Here is a 6994-nt window from a genome sequence, read left to right as displayed (position 1 = left end):
TTCTGATTGTATTCCATATAGAAACAGTTTGATCCCTTTTTTTCTAGGTCTTAATATTATTTTTCTTTGGGATAAAATGACAATGTTGTCTAATTTGAAAAGATTTGTAAAGTTTATGCTATGTAAACGCCTTTCTGAGGTGAGTATTTAATACACTGATGTCAAACTGAATTTAATTATATGAATTACGTGTATTGTTACAGTTGTAATTTTGTTTTAATAACTGATTTTCATTTCTTGCATCTGAAGAATGAAACATATGGAATACTTCTCAAATTTTCATGTTATCCTTGTGCAAGTGCCATGTTAATCTCTGCATTGTAATTTGAGTATTAGTGCTACAGAAGCATGTAGTATCCTCTAAATTTAAGTAGTTAATGATGCAATCTTTATACAAGCCTATACCTATGGGTGCCTACTTGTAACAAGGAAACCGTATTGTTCCTAACAATGCTATCGATCTTATTTCCCTAAAATTCTGTGAATAGTAGAAAAAATTATATTGATCAATCAATTGCTCACATTTGCAAATTTTTTTGTCAATGACTATCTTAAGTCTTTTTATTTGGAATTTGATCATACTCTCAATTATTTATAGATAGGTCCAAAGGTGATGGCTTTTTCAAGTACTTATTTATCCAACTGTGTTAGCTATGTGGACCTAATGGATTCAAAGTAAGCATTGCTTAAGAGCTACTTCTAAACTTCTTCAGCTGATATTTTCCCAAATGAGGTGTTACTGGCACAAATGTCTACCTGAGCCTTTACCCTTCTTCCATGTGGGAACAGACCAACCAGAATATCTTACCCTGACAGCATAGATTGTCTTACTAGAACAAAACTAATCTTGGTTACAAGGGATCATAGAGAGATGAACAGTTCAAACAGAACTGTTCAGACTAGAAGGTATTTTATCAAAATATAATTGTTTATTATACCTTCCATTTCAAAAGTAGCTAAAGCCAAGAAGGTGAAAAAATTGTTCATATGCATGATTACTTAATGTCCTGGCCTGTCTACCATCCAACCAGGCAGGAAGTTACACTACTGCCTTTTTATCACCAAATATTTTCATAGTTGCGGGAGAAGTCTATATGTTTCTCCCAGTTATTAGGCATTAAATTGATACTGTTTTAATCACAGTGTTTCCTCTTGCCTCCATGCTGTAAATCTACAAATGGTAAATCTTTAGGTCTAACTCTATCAAACACTAAGGTAGAGATAATGGAATAATACTTTAAAACAGAGTTGCCTTTGATACAGTAACTACAACAGAACAATGCAAACCTGTGCCTTTTAATTATATTATATATAATTATATATTTTATATTTATATGTGCTGATTTTATATTTCACACAGTAAAACTTACTAGAATTAGTTGATAATTTGACAAATAAATTGATATTTATTTATTCCAATAAATAGAATTGGAATATAAATAATTAGGTTTAAAATATATATTAGATATAAAAAGTATCAATGCAATGTCTTTAGTATAAACTTGTGATACATTCTAACTGTTCTTGGTCTTCTGAATCCACATGGTAAAAAACAATGTTTTCCTCTAATCTATAATGCATTTTACTCTGCTGCTCTGTTTATTGTTTTAACTGTCTTGTCCCAAACTGTTTTTCTCCATATTTCGGAAGCATTCCTATTGATTATACCCAAATTTTGCTAAGATGTCTAAAAAAACATTATCCTTCTGCAGTCCCCATGGGTCCTAGGATCCCAGGTTCCAGTTACCTGCATCATCAGATAACAGGGGCAAGACTTCTCACCAAGGCCCATGCAACATGTCAGCACAAAGTAATTGAAGACCAACCTCAATTTCTCATTTCCTATATTTCAGGGCCCCAATTCCTTGAGATGCAGGTATTAGCAGTAAGCAATTGTGGAATGCAAGGCAACTTAAAATGAAGAATGAAATAACAAAATTTGAGAGAAAGTACTGTAATTAAAACATTCAACTTATAGATGACCAGCCCATATGAGTGAACAAGTTCACAAAGTGTCATAAGATTATTTTTAATACCCCTCCCCTATGATTAATGAAGGATTTTATTCCAACATAAGTGGGCCAAAAAATAGTTCCTTGAAGGATAGATCCATAATTGGTCTACCAAAGCCCGGAAAACTTGACTTAGAGGTCAAATGTAATTCAGAAAAATATTTGAAGCACTAAGGAGTGCTTCAAAACACTGGGACTTCAGTACATCATGGTTCTGTGGTATAAAAATGTCACTCTCAAACCAATGATAATCTACATTTAATCTTCTGAAAGTGTATTCCTTTTCAAATAAACTTTTTAAAATCACATTTGTCAAAATGACATTTTACAAGTTGATGATACTTAGTGACATTACAAGATTTTTAAGTGTAGGGAGCAAGTTACAATAGAGTTGAATTATTTACACAGCACTAATGCCAAACACGTTCAACCATTCATTAAAGTGTAGAAATAGTACAACCCACAATTTGTGTTTTTCAGTAAGGGCCTTCCAGAAATGTGTTAAGTAGGTTAGCCTCCTAAATTTCAAACCCAAACGTGAGCTAATAAATTTCATCATTTAATAAGGTACACTTTAAAAAGTCACAAATAGTTGCCTTATCATATGTTATTTTATGTTTTCCCTCTATCTAACATAGTAAGAAATATGACTTTAAGTCTTGAATATGGGTATTCATCAGAGATATGACAAACATAATATCTGTCTTCTATTTTTATCATATTCCTCTTTTGGAATAAATTTTAATTTTCTTCTTTTTCCAAAACTTATAGGCAGTAGAAAATATTATTCCATGTAAAATAAAAGAATCACACCATTGTACAAAGCCATTTATAAAAATTCGTAGTTAGGAATACATTCTAAGCCATTTTTTTAACTTTCTTTTTGACTAAAGATTAATCTTCCAAATGGATGAGAATAAAATCTTGTTTAGGTGATTCACCTCTCCAGTCTCCAGCAAATTGTTGCTGCAGATGAATCAATTATGTAAATATAAGCTGACATCAGTTCAAGAATATGCAGGATTGAAAGTCCATGGAATGCATATAAACCATTCAAAGTATTAATAGACAGTTTAACACAATGACTATCAGGAAGTTGAAACCAGAGAGGAATTATAGTAAAGACATAGAATGAATGAAAAATGAACAAGGGGCAAGTACAGCTAGAATATTCAATGTACACATATGATAAAGGAAGTGGTAAATTGGAAATAAATCTTGGAGAAAGGGTTGGTTGAGAATGATGGAAGGAGTGACTCCGATCTAGGAGCATTGGACAATTAGATGGATATATTTAATGTAAAACAATTGCACAACCTTTTAAAATTCAGTTAAAAAACACAAGAAACAAAAAACAGAAAAATCACAACCAAACAGCAATCTCCAGAGAGTATTAATATGACCTCTCAAAATTTTAATCAATTAATGAAGGGCAGTCTTGGGAAAAGCAAACAAAACTGTTCAAAGAGAGAAGTTTGGGATAGGGGAGAATTTTGAACAGAATTAAATAGATTGTCTAAGGTTATAAATCACCTCCATCTGCTGCAAATAGTATCTTTCTTCTACGAGTTTTCTGTCTGAACTGGATAATCCAGTCCTGAGACACACTTGGTAGCTTGTGAGGTTAGAGTGGAAGAAACAAGATCATGAACCCATTACTCCACTGGAGAGAAAACAATACTCTATATTTTCTCTAATATCTCTTCACTACTCTTTCTTCATACTTTTAAGTCAATTGATTTTGAATTATATTTTTCCTTCTTTCTTCTGGCAAAGTAATTCATTAAATATTATTTGCCATTTTCTTCTTTCATGCTGTTTAATTGGCCATTGATATTTAATGAGTCCATTAAATATCCCTCTTGCATTTGGTTGCCATGAAACAACATTTATGTTAATGAGGAGAAATCTAATGTAAAACTTTGTCTCCAGAATACAGCCCTAGAAGCTGTGATCACAAATATTCGGCTATTTTTTTTTCTTTTACCTTAAAAGACTTCTTGTGTATAAAGTGACCACAAAAATAAGTACTCCATCACTTGTTGGTTCAATCAGAATTGTCTAAGCTCAAAAATATATTTTCCTAACAAGATGCTGATAGGAAACAAAAAATACTGCACTTTTATCTTCTCTTTTAAGGTTCTCCTTAGATACTATATCAGGAACAGTGAAGTTATTCTAGGCAAAATTATTTCAATAGATTATTTTCTCTTGGTCTTGCATTTGTTCACCAAGATGTATGGAGGAGAATAGAGTTAAATGACCCATACCTTGGAAGACAGTGTCTGTTACAAAAGGACAATGCTTCTATGTCCTACTTCTATGTCCTCCTCTTAGCTCTTGCCGGAGTTCCAATTAATCACAGCTTCTTGGCTTCATGTCTAGTGAAGCTGAAGGACTAGATGGGCTCCACCACTGTTAAATCTTCATTATTTCTCTTTTAAAACTCTTTAAGTTGCCTCATTTGGACGTTGAATTCATTTTCATGTCTTCATTCAATCAGTTCTGCATTGTAGTGAGCCAAATAGGCTCTGTAAACTCACTTTAGGGAGTAAAAATACTAACACAATTTATATCAAAAAGTTTTGGCATTCCTTCACTGCTGAATACAATATGCTTAGCTAAGTCTTCTATGAAAACTTTTTTTTTATTAACTTTTCCATTTGCTCAATTCTCTTCTGAACTTTGTGGCATATGTAATAACAGAAGTCTTCACTATCTCATATTAATAAGGATATCACTTTTGTGAGCCACATAGAAATGTGAAATTATTGGTTTGAAGTATCCAATCAGATTTTTTTCTGTGTTTCACTGCTTCACATCCAAAGACATTGTGGAAAGTGTTACAAACAAAAATGTGTAATCCCAACACCTTCTTTCATTGTGAAGGGCACTTTCTCCCTAAATATTTTGACTCAAATTATCTTTTTCAGAGAATTACTCTTTGGTAATTAAAGGTAAATTCACAAATTTTGATGCCTTATTTTTTTAAGTACTTTGAATTTAAATTCCAATACAACCTTGTTTCAAACAGTAAAAATGTATTTCCTGGGTAAGGAAAATTCCAAGGGACCCTACAGGATTTACAAGTTTGTTTGTTTAGTGTGAAAAAGAGACATCTTCATCCACATTGCTCCCTCTCTACTAAGTCTCCTTGGATTTCTTTGCATGAAAACTATTCTTCCAGGCAATTTAAATTTTCGTAATAGGCTAAGTTGTTAAAATTTTGAACAATTAAAATTTACCTGTCATAACTTTAAAACTCTTGAAAATCTTTTATCAGAACCGCGAATTCACCAATCTTAATTCCACCATTACCATCAAAAAGTTAACATGCTATTTTCATGATATAGTATCCATGCAGCTATTATATTCCAGTGGCTTTGTTATGCATATATATAACCATATTAGCTGATGCTAAGCAAAATTAATACCAAGATATGTAACCAGATTTTTTCATTTGTGGTTGTTGTTTTTGATAAACTATGTGATTTCTGTTTTCTTTGGGTTTTCCTCCTATGGTTTATCCTTCTGGTATATCATTTTGTATTGTATACACATTTACCTTAATTAGAGAAGGGAAGAGGAAAAGCATAATGGTGAGACAAAGGACAAAAGGCAAACCAATGCAATAGCAATACTCACAAGACAATATATTGGAAATGTACATTACAACTTGTGAGGGATGAAGGGGTGAAGGAAAACTGTGAGAAAATGAGAGAAGGTTAACAAATTTGAAAAGTTATGATTTAATACCTTACAATTACTGTAACCCCACTGTACATCACTTTGATAATAAAATTGAAAAATAAGCTGCATAAAATATAATTTCACTGTATTGGCACAGGAAATAATATTCTTTATGTAATAATATTTTAAAAATCAATACTATTTGGCATCTAATTTGAATTAATTACCCCTTATTTATCAGAGGGTCATCAACTTGAATGTTATCCAACTAGACAATATTTTCACAATATACTTGCCAAATTTTTCAAAAAAGAATAACTTTAGTATTTTCTCATTCTAAAACAGAAAACCGTTTAATGCTATGGAAACCCATAACTTTTAAAAGTAAGTAAGTTGTTAAGAGGACAGAATATATGTGTTCTTCAAAATTCCTATGACTAATAACTACTCATTTTTAAATTCTCAACATTTCTGGGAGATTCCAAACAGTACCTGTTTGCATGTTATATAATTTTGCAATAGATGTTGCTTCCAATGGGGTGTTACAGACTGAGAAGTCAACAGAAAAATAGCCACATTCTGGTAGAGGATGAAACTATGAAGCATGTGTAATAATTAATTCTTCAAGAGTAAGCTATTGTTTATCAGAGTAAGCTATTATTTCTATGACCATCAATCCCAAGATTTATGCCATAACGTCATCCTAGCCCAACAGTTTCCAACTTTTAAGGGGCACCTTAAAATTCCTTAATTCACATCATGAATACCTTATCTCTATTTTGAAAAAATACTACACCTCTGCTAATGTGACGCCCTCCTTGTTCTGAAAAGAACACCACAATACATTGAGCTGCATCATTTTTCCTCCACTAGTATTCTTGAGATCAGAACACTTGCAAATATTATTTATATTTATACTTTTTTAACTATCATAGATATTCAGGATGCTAAGATAAAAAAATTATGGTTCAAAGCCCACCCAGGCAGGAAGGTTTCTTAGAATCTTATCTCCAAAAAATTCTCCACAAAAGCAAGACTCAAGTGGCACTGAGGTTGAAGTGGTAGGGCATGAGACTTGAGCATCAACAGGCTCAGAGACACTGTCCAGGCCAAGAGTTCAAGCTCTAGGATGAACCAATAAAACAAAAACAAAATTGAAAACAAACCCCAAACCTAGCATTTTTCTCCATGTATACAGAGGCATGTAAATAAGGAAATGACTTCCTGTGTTACATATAGGTAGAAGAAAGAAGATGTCACACAATTACTCTCTTCATACCATATTAAACCAA

The 6994-nt window shown here is 32.3% G+C and overlaps 1 pseudogene; it reads right to left on the bottom strand.

Moving 5' to 3' along the window:
* Positions 1 to 253: 253 nt before the first annotated feature.
* On the bottom strand, positions 254 to 350 carry LOC122098470 (annotated as a pseudogene).
* Between the last annotated feature and the right edge of the window lie 6644 nt (positions 351 to 6994).

Source organism: Dipodomys spectabilis, unplaced genomic scaffold (assembly GCF_019054845.1).
Source record: "Dipodomys spectabilis isolate Male_0828 unplaced genomic scaffold, ASM1905484v1 ptg000479l, whole genome shotgun sequence".
Lineage (NCBI taxonomy): Eukaryota > Metazoa > Chordata > Mammalia > Rodentia > Heteromyidae > Dipodomys > Dipodomys spectabilis.
This window is presented reverse-complemented; position numbering and strand designations above follow the sequence as displayed.